Below are 26,282 nucleotides of genomic sequence, written 5' to 3' on the forward strand. Positions count from 1 at the left end.
GGCCAGCCCCTTCCCTGGCTAGTGGGGACACCCCCAAATCCCCCTAATTCCGAAGACCAGTTCATTTCAGTATCATTCAACTCCTCCAGGAGCAGACGTGTCCCCCCGCCCTTTCTCTTGGGATTTAAATGTTGAAGATACTTTCACAGGCAGAGCAACAACCACTGAAATGTGGGTGTCTTTAAAACAGCACTACCCAGGACCATGTCGTGCCACAGGCAGGGGCTGCCTTTCTACATTCTTGAGGAACAGGGAACATTTTCTGCTTCTCTTGTTGAGATTTCTTTTGACTAAATTTTAGGAACTTGTAGTTTTCTAGTTCAGTCTCTGGAATTGCATCAGCTCTAAGTGCGGAAAACAATGTAAAAAGATCAAAACGTGCACTTGGAGAGGACAAGGCCCAAGGAAGCTCATTTGCAAATGGACTAAAGACAGGAAGGACCTCGCTCCTGAGGCCCCTCTAGGGGCTCCCTGTTCACCCCTGACCTGGATTTGAATCCTGCTGTGATCCTTGTCCAAGACTCTGAATTCCTTTTCCTGCTTGTTTTGTATCCAGGCGGAAAGATTTGTGATGCAGCTTTTAAGGCTACTGCTGGGCCTCGTTCCATAAACATGACTGCTCCCTGTGAACTAGGATTTTCAGCACCCCTGCCTTCCTTAAGCAATTCCGTTTAGGGCAGAAATTCCCTAGAAGGTCCCAAGCCTCCTCTCTGGCTTGGCCAGAGGATCCCCGGTGAGCTCTACTTTGACAGTATAAGGGACCATATTCCTGGCCAGTGAGTAACCCCACACTGTCCCTTGCTGTCCAAGGTGACATCTGAGCCCGTGTCGTTCTTAGGTCCATGATCTTGGACAATCCTCCAGTTTACACACTAAGTGTTGGTGTTACCAACTCGTCCAAATGGGGCAATTGGGCCCGAGCCATTAAACTATGTCACCCCTGGGTGGTTGTGTTTTTTTGCCCAATCCTGTGCTGTGGTTACATTACCACAACCTCCTGGGTGTGAAGACTGTTTGGAGCTTTGAAAGATGAGGTATGACAGGGGTGTGGGGGCTCCAGCAGGGAATGCCACTGAACTGGTGGTCCATGGACGTGCATGAACACAGCCTTACCAATTAAAATACTGAAATGCTTCCTATCTGGTGGTGAACAGACACTGCTCTGAGCTCACACAGAGAACCCACCCCATGACTAGGAGATTTCAAATGGTTACCAAGTGGCATTTTGAACCTCATCACTTGGGAACACCCTGTAAGACAAGGGACAGATGAATCGCTTGGCACTTGTGAGGTATCCCCTCCTTTCTGATGGCTGCAAGTGTCACCCAGACACACAGGCTGCACTCTGCCAGCCTTGTCAGAACAGCCAGAAGTTGAGGATGAACCCTGGTTCCCGTCATCTCAAGACCTTCCTGACATGGCACAGCCACCCAGGAAAGTGATTTGGTAATGGAAATACTGGGAAGGCAGTACTTTCCCTCCAAAGAGAAAGAGAAGTGCCAACAGTGAATGCTTGATCCCTCAAATAGACAATTAAATCCCAACAAGCAGTGGTTTCTTTCAGCATTACTGATGCTGAAAAATTCTCTTTCGATAATAGCACGATCCCCCAACTGCCATGTCCATTTCCATGAATCACATTTCCAACACATATGGATCTAAAAAACTGTGGGATATCTGGTATTTCCTTAGATGCAACTCCGAATTGGCATGCAACAGAGAACAGAAAAATGGAGACCTAGAAGTAAATATCTAATTTGAGAACATAGACACAAAAGTGATTTGAAATAATATTTTGGAGTCTATTGGAATATTACACAAAAAGAATAATCCACTTTTTGTAGGTTTTACTGTGACTGTGATGGGAAAAGCTGAATCATCCCGTGACGTTGATAACTGGCTGCTGACTTTAAAGTACAAATAAATATTGTACATAGTAAAGGAAAATGAGAAAACAGCATGAAAAAGGAAGATCTTTCTCTCCTCACCTGAAACTCAACCTCTCACCTCAGAAAGAAACCGCTATCTATATTTTCTATGTCACGCAACAGAGTTTAATAAAAGAAAAGTATTGGTATATTTTAAAAGTTCAAGAGCTCAAAGCAAGGAACATTAGGGACGCAGCCATGAGACCTCACTGAGGTGCCTGCTCCATTTCATCTGCTGTCAGGACGGCCTTCTTGGCCCCTCACTTTCTCTGCCTCACTAGCAAGTCTGTCCGCCATCAGTGCTATCACCAGTATCGCTCCTGTGCTCTTCACTGCCCTTTCCTCCTTCCTGATACCTTCCTCAGTCGTCAGAAATTGTTGGCAGTCGAGCTGTGGAATGCCCATATCAGCTCCTGGAATCATCTCTGCCAAATCTGAAGACCAGCAGGAGTGCTCGAGAGACCTGGAATGCAGACCACCTGCGAGCACACCTGGCAGGGATTCACCTGTGTGACTAGGTGCAAGTTTTTGCAATGCTTTGGCCAGATTGAAAGGACTTATGAGTTGTCCTGCACTGCTGCAGGCCTGGAGTCCTTGCGGTCTCTCGGCCCAGCAGACTTGGTGCGGCTGGTCCAAGGAATCCTCCCAGAGACACGTCATTGCCAGGATGTCATGGGATTCTAGTCACCGTCCTCTTGAATATGTCACTGGACATCCTCAAAGGGATGGAGATGTTTAAACCAGGCTTTGGTTTGGACTGGTTTTCACAGTTATGCTGCTTCCTCTGTGAACACGTGACTGTCATCCTTCTTATCATCCTTCTTTTCCTCTTACCCTACAAAAACCAATCATGAAAGTGGGTCAAATGATAAAAGAAGCCTGCCTTTTTAGGACAATTATCCTGGCTGTTTTGTACTTCCACCCCCCCTCTATCCTCTGTGGATAGATCTGACCTGTGTCCTGGGATGTCATCAGGCAGATTTGCATCAACAACAGAAAGCTCAAGGTCAAAATTCAAGGCTACTCCAGATCATTTCTCCCCCTCCATCCTGTTAACATCCCCTCCTTGTTTGAGTGTGATTCTATTCTCTTCTTGTCCTTGTCACTCTCAACTGCACAAGTCCTGGCACTCCCACTCAGGACAGTCAGTCCCCAGTCCTTACTAAAACTCAAATCTCACCATTTCTGTGTTTTCTGTCTACTCATTTGCTTAATCCATTGACCACATGGTGTTCATAGAGGTTAAATCAATAGTGATATTATCAACCACCCCCTGTTAACGACTTCCTCCAATCTCCCAGATGTTCACATAATCCTAGTGGTTATGTTCAAAAGTAAATAATTCAGAAAACATATTCACCCACCACAAATTCCTGATCTCTAATATTTTTATTCAAACACTCATACAGTAGATACCTGTCCCTCAAGATCAGAAGTAATGCCAGATCACCAATCCTCACCTTAATTTCCTCCTACACCTATCTAATCTTGGATTCCATGGACTACGATCACAATAATTTCCTTGGAAATATAAAAAATTCCTTACCACTCATTTATTTTGTAAACCTCCAAACCCAGAAGATCCCGATTATCTGCCATGCCGCAGCTACTGCTGGTCTTATAACAAGCTGAAGAAAAAGCACGAAACATGACCTTTTGGTACCACTGTAAACACAAAACCGTCTGCATCAACTGGGAAGCACCCATAACGCCTGGAAATTTTGTTCTCCTTTTTTTCTGTTGGCTCAATAACAAAAAGACAAATCAATTTAAAATATGGGCAAGAGACCACAATAGACTTTTTCCAATGAAGACATACAAGTGGCCAATAGGTGTATGAAAAGGTGTTTGGCATCGTTAATCATCAGGGAATGCAAATCAAAACCACAATAAGGTATCACTTCACACTTGTTAAGATGGCGATTATCAAAAAAACTAAAGATGACAAATATAGGTGAAGATGTGGAGAAAAGGAAACCTTGTGGGAATGTAAACTACTACAGCCATTATGGAAAACAGTATGGAGGTTCCTCCAAAAAAGAAAACTAGCATATGATCCAGCAATCCCACTTCTGGTGTATACCCACAGGAATTGAAATCAAGGTCTCAAAGAGATACCTGTACTCTAATGTTCATTGCAGCTAATTCACAATAGCGAAGATATGGAAGTAACCTAAACGTCATTGATGGATGAATGGATAAAGAAATGGAATATTTGTCAACCTTGAAAAAAGAAGGAATTCCTGCCATTTTTGACAACATGAGGGACCTAGAAGATATTATGCTAAGTGAAATAAGGCAGACAGAGAAAAGCAAATACTTATATGTGGAATGTAAAATTGTCAAACTCATACAAGCAGAGGTTAGAATGGTGGTTGCCAGGGGCTGGAGGGATGGGGAAATGGGGAGCTGATTATCAAAGGATACAAAGTTTCAGTTATCAAGATAAATGAGTTCTGGACATGTAGGATATGGCGTAGTGCCTTCAGCTAACAAAACTCTATTGCATACGTCACATTTGCTACTTGAGTAGATACTAAGAGATCTTACCACAGAATGATAGTAATAAAGGAGGTGAGAGAAAACTTTGGAAGGTGACGAATATGTTTGTGGTCTTGATGGTGATGACAGTCTCAAGGGTGTATACTTATGTCCAAATTCATCAAGCTGTATATAGAAAAGTATGACACCATCGTTGATTCTTCTGCACCTTGAAATATGCCATGTCCTCATCACAAGAGAAAAATATTTGTAACTATGTATAGACGGATGTTAACTGGACTTATTGTGGTGATCATTTCAATATATACTCAAACATTGAATCATTACGTTGTACCCATGAAAGTGATATAATGTTGTATGTCAACTTTACCTCAATAAAAATAACCACAACAGACAAAACCATTTGAATATTGTAAATGAGTTCAGTGAATCCCTGAAAGTGCCCCATTCCCATATGAGAGTTAAAGGAAGCAGAGAGGATGAAGTAAATGGAAGAAAGTTGTATAAAACAGTATTCAAATTAAAATCATTTAAGTTGCTATCAGCTCCTTGTGGCAAAGTTCTGTGCGCACTAACCTTCTTTCACATTTTTCCTGGAAATCATACTTTCAGATCCAACCCATAACAGTTTCATCATTTGCTCTAATAAGACAATTTCAACTTAATAAATAAAACCAACAGCATCCCTTATGTATGAATAAAGTTAGTGAACTTTACAGAGAAAAGAACATATTTGCACAATCTCAATAAAGGAAACAGAAGATCTGAATGATGATCAAGTCTCATTCAAGCTTATCTTTGAAAGTCAGTAAGACCAGGTTATCTTTTCAAGGATGTGTGTAGAGCTGTCAGCCTTGGAAGATAGAAATAGTGGCCTCCTCTGGAGCAAAGGGCAGGCTTGCTTACTGCCCAGTATAATAAAAATAACAACCCCCCAGGGCAAAGGTTAGCAGACATCCTGCCCGTTATCAAAGATTTGAGTTCCTTAGGCTCTGAGATCTTGCAACCCTCTGCATGTCACCTGGCCCACTGTGTATCACCCTGTAGGAAGTGAGATTTAGTGAGCCGGTGCAGATGATGATACTCTGGCCACTGCTATTTTTGTGTCATTGAGTCCTTTGTCTCTGACCCATGGGTCTCGTGTCTTTTGTCAGCATCGGCTAAACCATTGTAGGCTAACTTATTAGCTTGCAGGTAAGGTAAAATATCAGACCTTTCACAGTTCCCGACAAGCCCTTAAAATAACTAGTAGTCTTAGGAACAGAGAGCTATCCAGAACAATATGCATGGATGGTCTTCATAGAAGACTTCATGCAACCAAAACTTTAATAAGTCTCTCTAATCTCTTTTATTTCTACCCCAAGTAGAAGGAGAGGCACCAAGCTATTACAGACCTAGGGCTTGTGCAAGCCACCTGGAGACCTAGTGACCAGAAACTTCCCATGGGGAGCAAAGACAGATGGGCATATTTCCAAAATGGACCCATATGCCTCCCTATCATCCAAAAGACAGTACATTATCTTAATTTATGATGATTTGAGTCATTAAAATCTTGTGATGGGCCAAAGATACACTTCTAAGAGGAATGAGGCACATAGCAGTTGTAAGCAGATTAACACGCTTGGTGAATATCAAACGCCAAACTAAACGCAGTGTTCTAATCAATTATAAGGTACAACAAATTTAATAAGGTCAATTAAATTATATATAATGGTATCCTTGATTATTACTCTGCAATAATGAACAAGAAACTCATGTAGATAACTACAATTGGTCTTACTTTAAAATATGGTAGTCAGGACTGTTTGAGATAAACTGGAGCTAAGGAAGGGGAGAAATAGATAAAAGTTAGCTGCTCTGAAGCCACTGTCAAGACCCCTGGATCTACATGTAACCCAGGAGATCGAGGCAGATGGCTGTGTACCTAGATCCTCCTGCACTGTGGTTCTTAGGGATCTCACAGAGCTGAAGCAGCTTCCTGAATCGTGTTTACACGTCCATGTGTACAATACCCCTGACCATGGGGATGAACCACCATTCAATCATGCCTTACACCCCCCTAATTAAGAATTAGATTTCAAAATCATTGTATCATTACATGATCATTTATTCCTCAAACCTTTGGGATGCCGAGCTAAAAGAAAATTAAATTTCAATGGTTTCTTTTCTTTGAAGGACCAAGATGTTCTTTCACACTTGGAATCCGGGTTCGAAGATAAATCCATCAAATCAATGGAAACAACTTAAGAAATGGACCGAGGGATACTTCATTCATATATACACAGTTTGCACTGTGGCAAAACTAGAGTTATATTTTTAAAAATTAGAATTTTTTGAAATTTTATAGATATTAAAGACTTTGTTCTGCTTATACTCCCTTTGGTTTACCAAACCAAACTCACTCTTTAATGGGCGTTTCTGGCATTGAGTGCTAATAACTGCAACTTTTTTAAATTCTTATTTTTCCCAGCTCAAAGACCAAGGGCAGAGGTCATCAAGAGGTCAAGTCTAATCTACCTACAGATGTGGCAGGATCAACTATGGATGTTCAAGCCAGACATTGCCAGCAGAACCACATCTCTTCACCCATAGGTGAGTTTTTACACGTAATGACAGGGACTTAAGGATATCAAAGGAAATTCTTTATTAAGAACCAAAGTTATAGATTCCTATCTTGGGTTCATTACTTTGAATTTTTGAACCAAATCATATATATCGATTGGACCATGTTCAATTCTATGATCTTTAGAAGACGCAGCCTATAGCTGAAGAGAAATAAATACAACACCAATATCTTACACTCTCTGAAGCACAACTGAGAGCCCCTGGAGTCAGAAGTTTTCAAGACAAGAAAAAGTCATCCTTCATCTGAACAGAAAGAGTAGAGGCTATTCAAAGATTCAACTTTAAATTGTTAACATGACTTGTTAGAATGTGATGGAGCAAGCATAATACCTTCTAAGTTTCATGATTTTTCTCCAGAATACTGAGATGGATGACCTTGAAGTGCAGCTTCCCCATACATGTCGTTATTCAGTGATAAAATTAATTTCCCTATAAAATAATTACCATAAAATTGTTACAAATATATCATAGTCTCTGACTAAAAGGAAACAAAGCAAATCGAGCAGTTGAAAGCAGTGTAATAAATTCCACACAAGGATCTTATAGCAGCATTATGTATAATAGTGAAACTGGATGTAATCCCTTTGCTATCAAAGAAGATATAAACAGATCATGGTATGCCTATTCTTTGGAATACCTCTAAAACTTCTAAAAAGGTAAGTTAGAATGATGTGCACTGATAAGGAGAGAGGTCTATGATATATGGTTTGGGAAACAACAAATTGAAAAACGATGTAGTTATGTAATTTATGTTTAAAAAAAAACTTTGTGTATTTACAAATTCATAGGAAATTTCCAGAAGAATAAGTCACAACCTCTTAACAAGAGTTCCTTCTGAGTAGGAGAGTGAGTTTTCAGGGAAGGGGATGAAAGGGGAATGTTTCACTTTACTCTACATAGATCAGTGCAATTTGACTTTTTTTACAGTGTGTACTTGTTTCATAATTAGAAAAATGAGTGATGTGACCGTTTGGTGCAGGGCAACAGTATGATGTTCACCAGTCTCTGTTCTCTATGTTACTGCACAGCATGGACTGTAGCAGAAAGCCCAGAGGAGCAATGAAGACAAAGAAGACATGACACCTGCAAAAAGTCAGTGGAGTATTTCTCCATAAGAAACCTTCCAGGTGAGTGACGGTCAGTATCTTCCACTGCTCCAGCTCTCGCCATGAACCTAGAACCTGCCCAGGGTAAGCCGGAGGACCATGCCCGCTAGTCCACTCCCTGCCCGGAGCCTGTTTGTGCAGGGTGACTGCCATCAAGCAGACAATGGACTCAGGATGGGGCGTGTGCCTTTGGGGAGGCTGGCAGAGAGGCATAAAGTGGAACACCAGCTAAGTGCACACACCTGAGAGGCGGAGCTCCAGGTGGAGACACAAAATGTACCAAGAAACTGTGAAGTGAAGGAAGCTACTCCATCTCTCTGAGCTTCAGTGTCCCCCCTGTAATGTGTGGATCACAGGTCTACTTCACAGAGCTGTTGGGGAAGATACATAAAAGTGCCTGTGACAGCCAGTGTCCACATTATTAACAAAGTCGTATCCGACTTCAAAATAATCGATGAAAAGAATAATGTTAATGAGACCAAAGACGGGATGCTCAACATCGTAAGCAGCCCCAGCAGCATGAGAATGAGAGGAGCTCCGAGAAAGCAGGGTTCTTCACAGCTCCACTGGAGACGATGAACACGGGCTACACCAGGATAAGTCGCTGTTGTACAGTGACTCGTGTAGTGAGGGTGAGTCCCTAAAGACACTGTGAAATCCAGTTACACACAGTGGCTCCTAGGAAACAACTACAAAGCAATCAACTCAGCAGATAGGAATGGGAAGGGGGCGAGCATAGGAGGGTCAGAGCCACAAAATCTGACGGAAGACACTGAACCACGAGCGCTCAGCTCTGTCAACAGCTTCTGTGGTTGCACCAGGAGATCAAACGTCTGAGACAGCCATTGTGGGGACTGCTGGGAGCACAGTGGTCACTGCAGCCACACCCCAACAGCAGTTGCATCGGAGCACACAGACCCCGAGACTTTCCTCTCCATTAATCCTTGTTTCAAGATGATGAATAGCCTCATGTTACAATGTCTCCTTCCAACCCTTGTGGAGGAGTGTCATCAGAACCCCCTGAAGAGGTCACAGGCCAGAGTAGGATGGAACACTGGGGGCTGGGGAGCGGCGTTGCACCTGACAACACGGACTATCACCCGGGTCTATTGAACACGAGAGAAGAACCCGAGGATGTGGTCCAACGAGAATTCCCTGTCTTGCCACATTCAGAGATACTGCAGAGTTTCTCGTCCGTTCTTTAAAAAAATGTTAAAGAATTCGTGTCATTAATTCATAGCGAGGCAAATTCTTCACATAGTGACAGGGTCCAGTTTCCATGACCAGCTTATTCAGTAGTTTTGATAATATCCCACATTCAGGAATTGGAAATGTAACCTATTGGGATGTGTAATATAAACAAGGACTTTTTTTCATGGAGATCAACACCCAAAGTTTTAGGGAGGACATAAATCGTGAAAGCTGCTAACCATTCCTCCACAGGTTTCAAAAAGACTTTTAAGTTAATTTACCAATCTCAGGAAAAGATAACTTGGCAATTCAAATTTTTTGTTTCTGCATTCAAGCGTATAGTACAGCCAAGAGAATGAGGAGAAAAAAATTAACAAGTAGGTCTTGCTTGCATTTCATCTTTTGCAAATAATCAGGATATTTTATGCTCTGTTCCTTTCACTGCTGTAATCAATTTTTAAAGAATACGTTACATCTGACTATCCCTGGGCATGTTTATCCTGGAACCTTGCCGGAATCCAAAGCAGAGATGTTAAAGCTGACGGGTTTCAAATGCTGCCCAGGTGCTGTCTACCATGAACATGCCTCTCCCAAAGCCGGACCACCGGTCTCTTCCTGAGGGATCAGAGTCATCACTTATGTCCCTGAGAGACTGGCCACTCGGGCCTGAGCTGAGATTAAGTGATAAATCTGAAGGGCAAAATGCTTAAGCTATTCTCATCCTAACGATGCTGTTTTGGAGGCCTCTGCACTGGAATGGGTTAGTGAAAACGGCCTACTAGATACTTGCCTGGGAATTGTGTTGTTCTCCTCTGCCCTTAGCAGATCCTGGGGAAACCAATGATTAACCTCACGGATGACTCAACTTCCACATCTGTGAAAAAGGCAAGCAACAGCCAATGTTACCACTTTGCAAAACTCCAAAGTTGTGCTTCCAAGAGGGACCACAAGGGCGAATTTCTCCCAAAAGCTGATGAAATGATGGCACTTTGGCTGGAGAAGGCAGAGGGCAGCAGGCAAAGTGGAAAGTTTCTGGGATGTCTAACCAGTTCCCATAAGCAGTTTAGAGAAGCACCTGGCCCTGGATTAGGTAGGAGGCTGTGGAAGGACCCACAGGTACACAGGGGGGAGGAGGAATCAAGCAAAGGAGGGAGGCGGTGGGGAAGAGGCGCCAGTCTGGGCTTCAATTTTGGACAAAAGCAGTTGCACGCTGCAGGCCCGCGGCTTCCCATGCAGCTGCCAAACCCTCCTAACTCCCTGGTCCCTTTCGTCTCGTCACATCCCTCTGGGAATCAGTCCACATGGAGCGGGTGCAGGACCTGAGTCCTGAGTCAATGGTTTGGCCCTCGGCCAAGCTCACACCGCCCTGCTCCTCCCCCCAGGGCCAGACACCGCCCTGTGCCCAGAGCATCCTGGGCGTTCTAGTCCTGCAGCCCTACAGGTTGCCAGCTGGGAGCGGTTAAGAGAGAAAAGCTCCCAGCATGCACAGCTCGTGGCCCCAACTCTTGCCTTGTCCTTCGGCCCCTGGGCCCCACCCCTCTGCTTCTCCATCCCACCCTCTTCCCCACCTGTTCTCTATACCACACCCAATCTCCATGCCCTGCCCACCCCCCCAGAGTATGCGCAGTGTGGTTGAGCTGCATCCCTTGAGGCCGGTACTCAGGTAGGGGTGGGGCTCACCAGCCTGGCTATTGCTGAGGTTGCTTGCAGCCCTGGTGGAAGCCCCCTGGCCAGTATTTGAAAGGTAAATTCAATATCTAAAATGGAAATATCGGTTGCCTGGGATCCTGGAATTTGCCTTTTCAATGCCACCTGTCCTACCATCCCCCCTATCTCTCCACGCTGCCATGATCCTCCCTCTGGAACCCGTGGTCAGGGTCGCTGCAGAGATCCTCCCTTTGGACCCAATCTGCCTGAAGGGCCCATACCTGATCAGGAGTCTTAGAAGGACTGCCCTGAGCCATGTCATAAAAAGGAGAAAACATCACATTGGACAGCCCCAATTCCTGCATTATACAGACAGGAAACTCAGGTGCACTGGTAAGTGACCCCTAAGCCACTTCAGGGGAACACATGCATGCCCCTATTCCCACGCTGCACACAGGCTGGTTCACTGGACTTTCTTATCCGAATGTGGACCTCTTGGCCTTGTTAACATAGGCAACAACACCGAAACTTCCCATTGGTCCTTCCCACAGTGTTAGGCAAGTTTGTGCAGGAAGGTAATATGCAATTTCTGCTCTAGTATAGGGCTGGCTCCTTGGGAACTAGTTTTAATATCCCTGTTTAAATATACCTGCAGAATCACAAAATAATTAAGCAAAATAATTTGTTGCTGTGGAGGGTTATGGTGATAATTCTCTGAAGTCGTTTTTCCATTTAGCTTTTCTGATTGACTCCAAATACTACAGCACCACACGCTTCTTAGACTGGTGGATGCACAGCTCCACTTCTTTCCAGGGAGAACGCACAACAGCAGAATATCCGTGGCCTGACTTTCTGGGGCATCGGTATTACTACAAGATTTGGAAGAAGCAAAGTTAGGTCATTTCCAAGGTAAGGAATTAAAAACTTAACACTAAGATGAGGTGGGAAAGTCATATGCCATTAATAATTGTCAGTAATCTGTGCCTGAAATGTCAGACTTTCTCTGAGAAAGAACTCTGAGACCTTATTTCCCATTGTTTTAAATAGGAAAATTTAGAAGGCATAGCAAATCTATCGAAAAACTCTGCCAATAACCTAAGTCACAATATGACACCTAGACATAGGTTACGAACATCGTGTGCTCCTCATTTTGTTCCTTCCAACCCAGTCCCACAGGTCTTGAGTGCATGCTGTGAACACGGCACTGTGCTAGGTGTTGAGGCCTTGGTGAGCATCGTGGTGGGGGTGGACCTTGCTGGAGAAAGATGACATCATGAAATCTCAAATCCATGCCACTTACAAAACTGAGGCAAAAATGGAAATACCCAGGGGACCATGCAAGGATGAGGGCATTAATAGATACTTGGGAGTATTAAAATCCATCTAATGGTGTCATGAGTGAATGTGTTCCACTTTAAAACAAAACACTGCTGTTATTCTGAGATATTGAGTTAGTATCTTTGTGCAAATATGCAGGATTTAAAATGACTATTGACATATAACATGCGTACAGAAATATATGGAGAAGTCATCCACGTAAATCACAAAGAATTATTAAAAAGTGAACACACTTGTGTGACCAAGAACTAGCACCAGCTTTACTCAGGCCCCGACAATCCCTTTCTCCCTATTTCCTCCCCAAAGCTAACTGATATCTTACCAGCGAACACTGTATGTCAAGTTTGTCTTCTTATACAAGTGTTTTATTACAGAACAATTTAAACAATATACAAAATAAACAAAATAGCACAGTAGGCCCGTCACCCAGTTTCAACAACTACTAATCATCTGCCATTTTTGTTTCATCCACACTCCATCCCATTCCCACCTCACTTTATTATTCTTTTAAGCCTTTGTGCATGTGTGGTGAGTAAGATGTATGCACACTGAAAGGCACAAATCTCAACCGTACAGTTTTGGCAAATAAACATGCCCATATAACTTTCATCCCTTTAAGAATAGGATATTTCCATCACCCCCAGAAAACTCCTTCCTGTTCCTTCCCAGGCAATTTTTTCCTTGCCCCGATGCAACACCTGTTCTGGTTTATTCAGCATAGGTTCATCTTGGCTGAAATCATCCCATGTGTGTTGTTTTCTGTCCAGCTTGCCTCCCTCAGCACGAGGTTGATGAGTCTCTCTCAGCATGTGTGTGTCAGCATTTGCTCCTCGGCACGGCTGAGGGCGTTCTGCTCTGTGGAGTTCCCAAAGTGCACTCATCTTCCTCCTGGGGACGTGCAGGTCATCTCTTGCGAACAGTCTTGTAAAAACGTTTTTTGGCATGCTGTTTAATTCCTTTATTAGCATTTAAGTGACACACCTTTGCATTCTTACTGGGTGGTCCAGATTACAATATGCATCTTTAAGATATCACATCCTACCTAGACTTAATAGTTCACCAGTTTAATCAATGTAAAATATGGAATCCTTGCTACAGAACAGTTCCATTTACCTCTGTCTGTCCTTTGTGCTATTGCTGTCATAAATTTCACATCTACTCATGTTATAAATCCCACAATACAGTGTTATAATTTTTGCTTTAGATAGTCATAGGTATTTTAAAGAAATAAGAGGGGCCGGCCCCGTGGCTTAGCGGTTAAGTGCATGCGCTCCGCTGCTCGCGGCCTGGGTTCGGATCCCTGGCGCACACCGATGCACCACTTCTCCAGCCATGCTGAGGCCGTGTCCCACATACAGCAACTAGAAGGATATGCAGCTATGACATACAACTATCTACTGGGGCTTTGGGGGGAAAATAAATAAATAAATAAAATCATAAAAAAAAGAAATAAGAGAAATAAGTTAAGTGTTTGGAAAGGAAATGCTTTGAGACTCTGCAAATGTACTGTTTCTTCTTTAAGTTTCATCCACAGTTTTTGTGTTCATCAGTCATTCTTTCCAACAGTAATTATTACTGTAGTGTTAAAGTGGCGATTTTCTATTTCATGCTATCTAGCGCTTTTATTATTTGGAATTCTGTGAGCAAGATTTCTCCCCCCCTTCCTTCTTCCTTTCTTTCTCTCATTCTCTCATTCTTTTTTTTCCCCTTTTTTCTTTCTTCCTTCCCTTCCTTTCTTGTTTAATCTTTTTTATATCAGTATAACCTCGTGGATATTTATTTTATTCTCTGAGTAATTATCCAATGCTACCAGTATTTATTTTGTTGCTCAGAGTTTTCCAGCTTGAGTCATTGGAAAGTCTTTCAGATTGATTCCTTTTGACACGTCCCATCATTTTCTGTGTGCTTTTTTTTTGAAAGCACTTTCCTACTTTCTGGCACTACAAGATGATCCAGGCTCATCTTGTATTTTCCATCTCCAGCCCTAGAATTAGCCATTTCTCCAAGAAAATCTGCTTTATTTTATTGGAGAATGATATTTAGAAAACAAGATCTGGGAGCTAGGTGTGCTCATTAATACTAGAGTGTCACTGCTTCTAGACCCTCTCAGCAGAGCTTGGAAATGTATGTATGAATATAAACTCAGGTAGACACATCTGTCTATCGATCTATCCATCTATATATCAGTCTATCTATCTATTTGGATAGATATATTAAAAGAGACATGGATTCATACTGATACTTCCAACTCCAATCCAGCACCACAGAGTTTATTCTAGCATTCTCCTTTTGTTTATTTGTAACTTCTTTCACCAACAGTGAGAAACTTAACTCCAGTTAGCTACAATATTTTTACTGTGTCAACTAGTTTCAGAATTGCTAATCCATACCCTTATGAAAAACAAATTTACCACCTAGAGTACAGTGTTTGTGTCCAGTACTTTAGTTCTACAGTATCCCGTCAAATCACTATCTTCCAAAGTAACTTAGGTCAGGACCTTTCATCCCCACCCCTTCTGTATGGTTAGGTCACATGCTTGTAATACAGTGAGATTCATTTGTCACTGCATTCCATCTGAGTTCCCCAGCATCCTGATTGATTTTTAAAATTTGCAGAGTAAAATTCACTCTTTGCGGTGTACAGTTCTATGGGTTTTGACTTTACGGTCATGCATCCATACCCACAGTACCATACAGAGCTGTGTTTTTCACCCCCAAAGTTCTCTCATGCTATCCCTTTGTATTCAACCCCTTCCCCTACTCCATCCCTTGGCAACCACTGATCATTTTCCATCCCTGTAATTCTGCCTTTTCTAGAAAGTCATATAAATGGAATCATATACTATACAGCCTTTTGAATCTGACTTCCTTTACTTAGAGAAATGCATCCAAGATTCATCCATGTTGTTGTGTGAATCAAGAGTTTATCCTGGGGCCGGCCCCGTGGCCTAGCAGTTGAGTGCATGCGCTCCCCTACTGGCGGCCCAGGTTCGGATCCAGGGCACGCACTGACACATCGCTTCTCTGGCCATGCTGAGGCCGTGTCCCACATACAGCAACTAGAAGCGTGTGCAATTATGACATACATCTATCTATTGGGGCTTTGGGGGGAAAAAAGGAGGAGGATTGGCAATGGATGTTAGCTCAGGGCTTATCTTTCTCACACACACAAAAAAAGAGTTTATCCTTTTTATTGTCAAGTAGTATTCTAATGTACTGATGCATCACAGTTTCTTTCTCCATTCACCTGATGAAGAACATTTAGTTTATTTCCAGCTTTTGGCAATTATGAATAAAATGGCTATAAAGATTCCCACAAAGATTTTTGTTTAAACATTAGTTTTCAATTTTCTTCAGTAAATACCTAGGAGTGGGATATCTGAGTCATATAATAAGTGTATGTTTAGCTTTATAAGAACCTGCTCAACTGTTTTCTGAATGCAACTATCATGTTGCATTCCCAGTTCTAATTGCTCCTACTCCTGACCCACCTCCTCATGTGGTATTTGCAATTTTATTTTTTATTTCAGGCACCTAATAGGCGTGCAGTATCTTATTGTGGCTTCTGCTTCATTTTTGAAAGTGAGTTCTGCTAAATATAGAAGCTTGTGTTGACTTTTGGGTTTTCTTTCTGCACTTGAAAGATGTCATTTTGTTGTTGAGTTGTCTCTTTTGTTTTTGATAATATATTATCCATCATTCACCTTATTTCTCCCTGTATGTAATGTCTTCCCCTGTATATATGTATTTCCCTGACTGCTTTCAAGATTTTCTTTTTATCTTTGGATTTTAGTAGCTTGACTATCATGTACCTAAGTATGCTTTTAATTTATATTTTATTTTGTGAGTTTGCTGACTTTCTTGGATCTAAAATTTTAGATTCTCCACCAAATTTTGAAAGTTTTATGCTATTACTTATTGATTTGCCTTTCTGCCTCCTTTAATTTTTCTGTCTTTCCCCTCTCTGCTGGGGACTCAATCATCTCACAGGTCATAAGGCTCTCTTCATTTTTCTTCAAAATTTTTACATTCTTTTCTTCAGACTGGATAATTTCTATTGCTGTATCTTCATGTTTTTTCTACTGTTTCTCATCTACTGGTAAACTCAAAAGTATTTATTTTATTTCATCTTCCTATTTGGTTCTTTTGTGTAATTTCCACTTCTCTGCTGAGTTCCCACATCTGTTCATTCATTATGGGAATATTTTTCTTGACCACCATGATCATCTTTATAATAGCTGCTTTCGTATTCTTGACTGCTAATTGCAACACATTGGGGATAGTTTCTACTGCCTGCTTTTGGTCACATATGGATTACATTTTCCTGTTTCTTCAAATCTCATGATTCTTTTAAATTGTGTACTGGAAATCATGAAAGATAGGTATAGAGGCTCCGGATTCTGTTGTATTTCTTTGAAGAGTGTTGTTACTTTTCTAGCAGGGAATCAACTTGGCTGGACTGAAATTCCAATCCTATCTCCTTTACAGTGGCCATAGCTGAAATCCTCAGTCAGTTCTTTCATCTTCCAACTGCTGTTTTTACACTAGGCCTTCTGGGGCCTACCCTGTATGTGTGTTGTTCAAAGATCTGCCAATTTGGTGTGTGTGGGGGAGAGACTTACATATATATTTTGAGATTTTCCTCTTTGTGTCTCCCTCCCTTCCAGAATTTCTCCCCTAACTTTCCAGCTACTCTGCCAGCCCAAAAATACATCCTCTAACATTACAAGTAAGACTGTAGTTTTTCCCCTGTCTAGGCCATGTACAGATTTTGGAATGCTTTGAGGCAAAAGATTCAAGCTTGCAAATATCTCCTGGTGCAATTCCCATCATTTAAGGGAAGATTCCCTCTCAGTTCAGCTTGCTTTTGGAAGTGATTTAAACATACACACATATACACATTTATTACATGTGTTTTACATATAGCTACACGAGTCTGTATAAATATATATAATATTTTGTGCAGATTTTATCATTGTTATCTGTGAGAGTGTTAGTTCAACAAGCTACTCCACCATTAGTAGAAGCCAGACCTCGGTTTTGTTTCTTTCTTGGATTTTATATAAATGGAATTATAAAATATATAGCCTTTTGAATATAATTTCTTTTATGCAGCATTATGGTTGTGATATTCATCCATGCTATTGCATGTAGCTAGTGTTTGTTCATTTGTTGAAAATAATTAATTTTTTAATGGTCATAAAATATGCAGAACATAAAATTGTAACCATTTTTAAGTGTACAGTTCAGCGACATTCAATACCTTCACATAATTGTGTAGCCATAACCTCCAACCATCCACAGAACTATTTTCACCTTGCACTGAAACTTTGTGCCCATTAAGCAACAACTCTCTGTTATCCCTCCCTCTTGCCCCTGGGAACCACCATTCTCCTTTCTATTCCTATAAATTTGACTACTCTAATTACCTTATATGAGTGGAATCATACAGTATTTTTCCTTTTGTGACTGGCTTTATTTCACTTAGCATAAATTCCTCAAGGTTCATCCATGTCATAACATGTGTCAGAATTCCTTCCTTTTTAAGGGTGAATAGTATTCCACTATGTGTATACACCACATTTTTTTGTCAGTTCATCCACTGATGGACACCTGGCTTGATTCCAGCTTCCAGCTATTTTAAATAATGCTGTTAAGAACATGGGTGTACATATATGTCTTTATACCTCTGCGTTCAGTTCTTTTGGGTGTATACCCATAAATGGTGTTCTCAGATTCACTTTTTCACATATAACAGGGTTCCCCACACCTCCAAGAAGCAATTCTTGGAATGCCAGCTGGTTGCCAGATAATTCAACTCAATTTGATGCTGACAACCCAGAGATACATCAGATTCTACAGGTTGATGGCTCTGTCCTATAATTCTGCACACCCATCCAACCTCACCTTTACTTCAGATGCCAGTTACAAGCCCAGGTTGTTACCTGTATTTCTGACTTACTGGCTATAAACCAGAGGTTCCCACAACCTCCTCCTTGGGTTTGATTAATTTGCTAGAGTGGCTCACAAAACTCAGAGAAACATTTACTAGATCACCAGTTTATTATAAAAGGATATAATTCAAGAAGAGCCTGTTGGAAGTGGTGCATAGGGAAAGGTATGGAGATAGTACACAAAGCTTTCATGCCATCTCCAGGTGCACCACTCTCCAAGCAGTCCTTGTCATTGCCAACCTGGAAGCTCTCTGAACCGCCTTCTATTGGGATTTTTATGGAGGCTCTCTCACATAGGCATGATCAATTATTAACTCAGTTTCCAGCCCCTCTCCTTTCTCTGGAGGATAAGAGGTAGGGCTAAAAATTCGAAGCTTCTAATCAGGGCTTGGTCTTTCTGGTGACCAACCCCCATCCAGGAGCCATCCAGGAGCCCACCCATAGTTGCCTCAATAGAACAAAAGATGCTCTTAGTGTTCTTATCACTGGGGAAATTACAAAGGTTTTAGGAGCTCTGTGCCAAGAACTGGACGCAGAGGCCGATAAATATGTTTTTTATTATTTCAGAACCCATAAGTGGAATTTCTAGATCATATAGTAATTCTATTTTTAATTTTTGAAGGAACTGCCATACTGTTTTCCACAGTTTTATATTCTCACACTCAGAGCACAAGGGTTCCAATTTCTCAACATCCTTGCCAACACTTGTTATGTTCTGATTTTGTGATAGTAACTATCCTAATGGGTGTGAAAAGGTAGCTCATTGTGCTTTTATTTCACATTTTCCTGATACTTAATGATGTTGAGCATCTTTTCTTGTGTTTCCTGTTCATTTTATATTTTCTTTGGAGAAATGTCTATTCAAGTATTTTGTGCATTTTTAAATTGAGGTTTTTTTTATTGTTGAGTTGTAGAAGTTCTTTATTTATTCTAGATATTAATCCCTTATCAGATTTGTGATTTGCAAATATTTTCAACCATTCCATGGTTTGCCTTTTACTCTGTTGATAGTATCTTGTGATACAGAAAACTTTTTCGTTTTGATGAAGTCCAATTTGTTATTTTTTTGTTACTTATGTCTTTGATGTCATATTAAAGAAATCATTTTTGCAATGGCATTTGGACTCAATGACATACAGCGTTTACCATGTGTTTTCTTCTAAGGATTTTATAGCTTCAACTTTAACATTTATATCTTTGATCCATTTTGAGTTAATTTTTGTATATAGTGTAAAGTAAGGGTCCAACCTCATTCTTCTGCATGTGGGTATCCAGTTTTCCCAACAACATTTGTTGAAAAATTGATCTTTTCTCCAATGAATGATCTTTGTACCTTTGTCAAAAATCATTGGACCATATATGCAAAGTTTTATTTCTGGGCTCTCTGTGCTATTTCATTAGTATAGTGTGTGTATTTATGCCAGTACCACATTGTTTTGATTACTTTATAGTAAGTTTTGAAATCAGGAAGTGTGAGTTCTCTAACTTTGTTCTTCTTTTTCTAGATTGTTTTGGCTATTCAGTGTCCCTTGAGAGTCCATATGAATTTTAGGATAGATTTTTCTATTTTTGCAAAACCATCATTGGAATTTTTACCTCTTTGAGTAAGTTGATTCTTAAGTATTTTACTCTTTTGTTGCTATTGTAAATAAAAATGTAAAGTTTTTAAATTTCTTTTTCAGATTACTTATTATTAATGTATAGAAGAACAACTAGTTTTTGCATGTTGATTTTGTGTCCCACTACTCTGCAGAATTTACTAGTTCTAACAAATTTTTGGTGGAAGTTTTAGGGGTTTCAACATATAAGATACTCTTTGTAAACAAATATAATATTACTTCTTCTTTTCCAATTTGGATGCTATTTCTTTCTTTTTCTAGCCTAATTGCTTTGGCTAGAACTTCTAATACCATGTTGAATAGAAGTGGTGAAAATGGGCCTTCTTGTCTTGTTCCTGATCTTAGAGAAAAAGCTTTCAGTCTTTCACCCTTGAATATGATGTTCTCTGTGGATTTCTATATATGGCTTTTATTATGTTGAAGTAGTTTCCTTTTACTCTGAGGGGTTTTTTAGTGATTTTAGCATGAAAGCATGTTGAGTTTTGTTAAATGCTTTTTCTGCATCCATTGAGGTGATCATGTGTTTTCTTCCTTCATTCTGTTAATGTGGTTTATTACATTAATTCATTTTCATATATTGAAACATCCTTGTATTCCAGGAATAAATCCCACTTAAAAATGCTGTATAATCCTTTTAATATGCTGATGAATTTAGTTTATTACTATTTTATGGAGGATTTTTATATCAATATTCATCAAAGATATTGACCTATAGTTTTCTTTTCTCTTAGTGTCTTTGGCTTTGATATCAGGGTAGTGCTAATCCCATAGGATGACTTTAGAGGTATTTTCTCCTCTTCAACTTTTTGAAAGAGCTTGAAAAGAATTGGTGTTAGTTAATTTAAAAAAAAGTCTTTGGGCCCAGGAATAAATTCAGCATAAAATAAGTACAAATAAATATTTTTTAAAAATATGAAAAAGTTTTTTACTAAAAAAATTTAAAAATTAAGCAAGTACATCACTTATCACTTTATTTCTAAACAGTTTTTTAACCTACTAGTAAGCATGAACAAATTGTTAGAATTAAAATGACTCAAGTGTTAATTTTCTTCATTGCAAGTTTTCTGACAGAAGTATATGATGCCGTCATGTATGACATCTTTTATGAAAAAATGGTCATTTTTTGTAGTATTTGAGAATATTATGAATTTTCCCAGTGGCCTCTGACAATACTCTGATATGCAAAGTTATCTTTTCAACATGTATGTCTCATCATCATCCTTACCAAATTAACAAACTCAGGTGCTAATTAATCAACTACTTTTCATATGATTCAGGTTCTCCACCACCAATTTCCCTAAGCATCAGGAAATTCTACAACTTCTGCAAGATTAACGATTTTACCTTACACTGTATATATCTCATGTGGTTTAAAACATCCAAAATCCTTGATAAACTGACCCTGCCCACACTAAAGTATTGTGAATTATAAAAGATGGTCTCTGTTAAGTGGGGAGGGATTTCAGGTTGAACTTAATTTTATAAGTGGTCAATTTATTACAGTGTACTGTTCTGTTATGTATTTTACTTCTTTTCTAAAAAAAAGTGATAGTTGAGGGCACTTAGATAATAAAAATTTGAGAAAATAAGGAACTGATACACACTGTAAGCTTCAAATGTTTTCAAGCATAAGATACAATAAGAACTAAAACTACGAAATGGCAGAGGAAATAGAGATAAGGGGATGAAGTTGCAAAACTGAATCTATAATAATATCTCAATGGCTAACCTTGTGGTGCCAAGAAGGTGGTGAAGTCAAAGAATTCATAAAGATGATAATAAACACACTACAAAGAAAAAAGACTGAAATTTTCATAGAGAGAATTTTTACAGTGATATGACAGATAGAGAACAGGGAAGAGAAGTTTGAGTGAGAGACTATCTGCTTCTTAAATTATTTCCACTGTAGAGAACAACAAACCAATTTGCTGAAATCTTTATTCCCCTCTATGACCCTATCTTTACCTGCAAAATCTCAGCCCTGAATCGATGTCACAGTCCAACTTTTCCATCCCTGGAGAACAGAGCAATTTATCTCATATGAAACCTCAACAGCTCAGGCTGTGAAACAAGGCCGGCCATCCATTCTCACAGAGGAGCCAACTGGAGGTAGGAGTTTTGGTTCTGAATTCAGCTAAATATCTTCAAAGAATTGTATCTGGCCTTCCTTATCCAGGGCTATCAGTGAAGTGCTGGCTGGCTTTCAGAGAAGAGCAAGTCACAGTCAGTGGAGACATTTTCTGTTGAGCTCTCTAGAGAAGGCTGTGGGGCTTGTCAGTAAGAGTTGATTTCTATGAGGATTATATTTTTTTATTTTATTCAGAGATTTATAAAGAAATTTACATGGTAAGAATTATTATCAACAAAATACGTTGTCTATTCTCTGGTCATTTAAGCAAAATCTTCCTCTCAAGGACAACCCATGGACAAAGCCCAGATTTAATCTCCAAGAGTCTGCTAGGCACTCTGTGGTCCATGGGAAGCCCTCAAGTTGGCAGCCTGTTTCCTTGTGTGCAGTGCTGGTGTTCAATCTTCCATCTCTTCCGGGTACAACTAGACAGACGCCTATCAGATCATCAAGGGACTTGACATTGGAGAAATGTACTTTTCATTATCTTTAGACTTCTACACTTTTCAAAAAGACTCTCAGCATTTCCAGTAATTGTGCAGCAGTTTACCCAACACTAAAGTTCTCACTATTAAATGTTAAAACAAATAAATTTTAAAAAGGAAAAAGTGATCTTTGCAATTTTGTACAGAATCTATATAAAGGGGGCATCCTTATAAATGGAGGTAATGGTGCTCAGGGCAAGCTACCCCATTAGGCACCACTCTGGTGTGTGTATTGTTTCCAGCTGAAGACAATAAGGACTCAGAGAACTCAGGAAGAATATTTGAATTTCCCCTCCCAAACTGCCTAAAGAATTTAAAACAAAAAATCTGTTTCAGGAAGCAGTTATTATCATGATGGTTGTAAAGATAACGTAGGATAGAGGTTACAATAGGAAAGGCACCAAGCCGCTTTTATCAAAAACTCTATCTCTCACTGACCACATTATCTATAGATGACCCTGAGAAGAGTTGTCAGGCAAACATTTGCATTTCTATCTCCATGTGAGTTGTCTTCTTGCCCTCTGTGGTCCCAGACCACTACCCACCCCCAACACCTTCCTCCTCTTTAGCTACAATACTTAATCGGGCAGCTTAGACAGAGGGACGAGTTGCTCATTTCTGAGTTTCTCCCATGTATACATGTTATTAAACTTGGTATTATTTTCTCCTGCTAACCTGTCTTGTTAACTATTTGGCCAGCCATGAGAACCTTAAGAAAAGGGAAAAGGGAGATTCTCTCACTCCCTCAACAGTTTTTGCACCCAACGTGGGGCTACACTGCATGGCAAGTTACGTTCTCTGGCTGGAAGAAATGCCTTCTCCCTAGATTACTGCAGGGGATGAAATACGGGAACCCCTGACGATAGCCGGCAAAATGTAAGACTTCTTACCACGTCAGCCTCCCGGAATCTCTACCTGTGGAGTCCGGTGGAAGGAGGTGGTGAGAAATTTTTTCTCTTTCAAAATTTAGATTGGCAGGAGAAAATATTTGGGAAACTAGTTTCTTGTGCTTTTAGTGACGCTGGTAAATTTGGTAGAGTACTCTTGGTTTTGATCTTGATCCCTTTTCCTCCCAGAGATAGTCTCTGTTTTTCTCTTTTGTCTCTGTCTTTTGTATCGTGTGTCATAAGAAGGAAATACCATAGGGTAGGACGCAGGCATAGGCCCTATGAGCCTACTGTCCATGCCGGCCCCACAGACTGATGAGTTTGCGGGTCTCACCAGACTGGCGTCTATTTAGACAAACTTTGCTGTGGGTTATTATGCACATGAAGTGAAGGCCATTGCCAAGGGCATCTTGGAAGCCAAAAAGGCCGCAAATTTGGTGGGCACAGGTCGAGCAGTTAAGAGCCATTAGGGCACTCGCCACTTTCAGAAGACTCCCGTGACAGGATAAGTTGGGTCACGGAACAGGGTAGATGACAGAGGTCCCCCGCCAACTGCAAGAAAATGTCCATGCAACGACGAGGTACTCTGTAAAGCACACAGTCCCCAACCCCGTGGCACCTCTCCCCCCAGGTATTATTCTGACTCCAAGAGTCCTAAGGCGTGGCTAAAGCTGTCATTGTGCACATAAGAAAAAAACCGGATGAGGTTTTTCCTTCTGTCTTGTTCTGTGTCCTGAGAAAACTTGGCTTTGTGACCAGTGAGAATATTCTCCTTGGTCTCCACCATACGGAAGGTGCATTTACCGGGGTGCCCCTTGGTGGCCAGTCGAATAGACTGGGGTTCTGAACTGTCTCTTTGTCTGGCTGTGCCAAGCTCTCAGGGGAGTTTGTCATAAAGGACCTAGTCCATAAGGGCTTTTGTCATCTTAACCTTAGTTGCTTGTTAGTGCTGGAAAAATCCCATTCCAATATTGCCTGCCCGGTGTCACAGATTAGCGGCTCTGTGACTGGAGGCGTCCCACACTATTGTAGGAGACCAGAGACACCGTTTTCACTACACCATCCTTACCGCCTGTGTAACGAAGGTCTTTACTTTCTCTGAATATCTTTGGGAGTGAATTCTGTGGATCATGGGGGCTACATCATCTGCGCCCTCACCAGTGACGCCTCTTGCGTCCATGGTACAGATTTATTCTATCATGGGAAAGTTACCACCGGGTCTTTCCTTAAAAGGCTTATTGGATCGAGTCACTATTGGAATAAATATACAAATGAAGATCCTACTCGTCAATGGCCCGACGACAGATCCTTTGAATTGGGAAAACTTCTAAATTGGGGAAAAAAAATGTGTTTTGAGAGCTCTCACACAATTGTTTAATTGGTACCTAAAAAAGGGCCAGAAAAAGGAAGGGAAAAATTTAAATAGCCTTAAGAGCTTGACTCAGGTTACAATTGAATTGAGAACATGTAAAAGTGTAAGTGTTGATAAGATTATAAAGGTTGGAATGTTTGAGCTAATTTTATATAAAGAGGTTACATCAACTTTGCCTGTGTATGTTTTAAAATGTCTGACTGGGAATGCTTCCCTTGTCCAAAATTAGAAGACCAACACCTATTGATAAAAATCTTAATGATAACTATGTTTAAAGGTATAAGAGGTGATGAAATTTACATGAACTTTTGTACAAAAAACTGATGTTATTTCTATTACAGAACTGGTTAACAAAAATAGTAATTTAAATGATGGCTAATTTTATCTAATGTCTTATGAAGTCTTTTAGACAATCTAAATAATTATTGGGAACAAGTAACTAAATAGTTGTGAAAAAGATGAATGTTGGGTGAACTTTAAATAATAATTATGTGTTATGGTGGTTACAGCTTCCAAAATCATTTGGTGACTTAAAACTTTAGAGTTTTGCTAAATTTTGTGATAAAAATTCACTGAGTATCATCATTTGCAAATAAGATAAGATATTAGACATTGATTGCTAAACTCACGATTGTCTACTTTGGGCTTTTCATTACAGGAAAACTAAAAGGTGTTTTGGGTCTATTGGTAAACATGTGTTTTATTAAAAGATTGTACTATAAAGTAACATATTTCTAGAAGTTATGAAGTGTTTATAAATTTTCCAAGCCACAATATACTAATGTAAAAGAAAGTTTATAATGGTTTACTTAGTTTTTACTTACAAATTGGGGTTTCTAAGAGTTAAAATTTCTAATTAGTATATGTGATTGAAGCTACTAAATATTAAGAAAAAATATGTCTGTGTACAAGGAAAATAAGATGTATAAAGAATGGAAATATTTTATCTGATTAAGAAGATAAATTTGTCTTCAAGTACTAGGAGGGAAAAGAAAGACATGGGACAAATTCTGAATGTAAAAAGAAAGTTATAGGTTTGTGGAAGAGGAATTCTGGAAAAGGAGTTTTTCTATGATCAAGTTGGCTCAGATTGAAATGAATTTAATTAAGTAAATGAATTTTAATATCAGAAGGAAGCTGGTACAAAATTATAATTTGGTCTTATTTTTCTTAAAAGGATAATTTTCTTGAACTTGATAAAGAGGTTATAAAAGATTTTTCTTTACCTTTGGGTAAGTCTACCTAAAAGACAGAAAAAAAAAACTGTTAAAATAATTTCCTGTGTTCAAAAGACTGAGGTTTCTCTATTAAGGTTTTTGGACTGTTAATGCTCTCTTTGCTTTAACGTATTCTATTTTTGACAAGCTCCCCAAAATTCATATCTTAAATAAAGTGTTTTTTTTACTTTTTTTCTTTGAGAATTTTCAAAGGGCCCTGGAACTTCTTAAAGAAATTTGCTCTCTTCCTATAAGGGGAAAGATACTAAATTTATTAGGCTTA

At 40.0% G+C, this 26,282-nt stretch overlaps 1 long non-coding RNA gene and 1 pseudogene across 2 annotated transcripts; one reads left to right on the forward strand and one right to left on the reverse strand.

The window, feature by feature from the left end:
* Positions 1-1,727: 1,727 nt before the first annotated feature.
* Positions 1,728-10,299, reverse strand: LOC147911459 (methyl-CpG-binding domain protein 3-like 1; annotated as a pseudogene). Its single transcript, XR_015551204.1, has 4 exons — positions 10,143-10,299; positions 7,386-7,484; positions 3,475-3,593; positions 1,728-2,763 (listed from the first exon to the last, which is right to left on the reverse strand). The product of XR_015551204.1 is annotated as a methyl-CpG-binding domain protein 3-like 1 (transcript).
* Positions 10,300-11,122: 823 nt separating this feature from the next.
* Positions 11,123-12,240, forward strand: LOC147911460 (uncharacterized). Its single transcript, XR_015551205.1, has 3 exons — positions 11,123-11,392; positions 11,736-11,908; positions 12,168-12,240. It is a non-coding gene; the product is annotated as an uncharacterized LOC147911460 (long non-coding RNA).
* The last annotated feature ends 14,042 nt before the right edge of the window (positions 12,241-26,282 follow it).

This window comes from Ceratotherium simum, unplaced genomic scaffold (genome assembly GCF_057802395.1).
Source record: "Ceratotherium simum simum isolate JZ-2026a unplaced genomic scaffold, ASM5780239v1 HiC_scaffold_43, whole genome shotgun sequence".
NCBI lineage: Eukaryota > Metazoa > Chordata > Mammalia > Perissodactyla > Rhinocerotidae > Ceratotherium > Ceratotherium simum.